The sequence below is a fragment of the Tupaia chinensis genome, unplaced genomic scaffold (assembly GCF_000334495.1).
Source record: "Tupaia chinensis unplaced genomic scaffold, TupChi_1.0 Scaffold000318_1, whole genome shotgun sequence".
NCBI classification, from domain to species: Eukaryota; Metazoa; Chordata; class Mammalia; order Scandentia; family Tupaiidae; genus Tupaia; species Tupaia belangeri.
The window spans coordinates 3,255,427-3,256,030 of record NW_006159811.1 but is presented as its reverse complement, the minus strand read 5'-3'; the positions used below and the strand labels follow the sequence as shown (position 1 = coordinate 3,256,030).

The window sequence follows — 604 nt, the reverse complement described above, 5'->3', positions numbered from 1 at the left end:
AGTAAGTTGGTCGATTTCCTACGGAACCCGTCCTGGGCGGGGAAAGGCAGCCGGGGGTCATGGGGGGGGGGGGAGCTGGTATTCTCAGGGCCACGGGTGCACCTTGCGGAGCGCAAGCCACTGGGACCCAGCTGGTCCTCAGAACAGTCGGGAGGGTAGAATGGAGATGCATTTACACGGTGCACGCTCACACACCCCTCTCGTGGGCAGGAGGAATGGCGATTCCTGAGGTGCAGGTGACCCGGAGACTGGTGCCCAGACAGGGCACCTGGCCCCAAAGGCGAGCCTCCAGCCATGCCTGGACAAAACCGAAAAACCTCCTTTCTTCTCCCGATATATGTTTACCTTCTGCTTATGGGCAGGCTGGATTTTTTTTTTTTTTCATTAAGCATCGAGGTGCATCCCTTTGCCCTGTCTATAACTGAAGTTATTTATTCAAAAGAATAGAATCTCACATACTTTCTCCCTTCCAACTGCTACCAGTAACCGCGAGTTAATATATGTTATTTGTGCATTGTGTATAGACATAAGTGTATATGTAGACACATCTCATATACATATCTGCACATAAAAATATGTATTTCAAGAGAGAGAAGGCATTCCT

The 604-nt window shown here is 49.8% G+C and overlaps 1 protein-coding gene across 1 annotated transcript in view; it reads left to right on the top strand.

Moving 5' to 3' along the window:
- The window catches only part of FGF5 (fibroblast growth factor 5), a 28,966-nt gene that overhangs the window by 355 nt on the left and 28,007 nt on the right, over window positions 1-604 (top strand). The window lies entirely within an intron of this gene.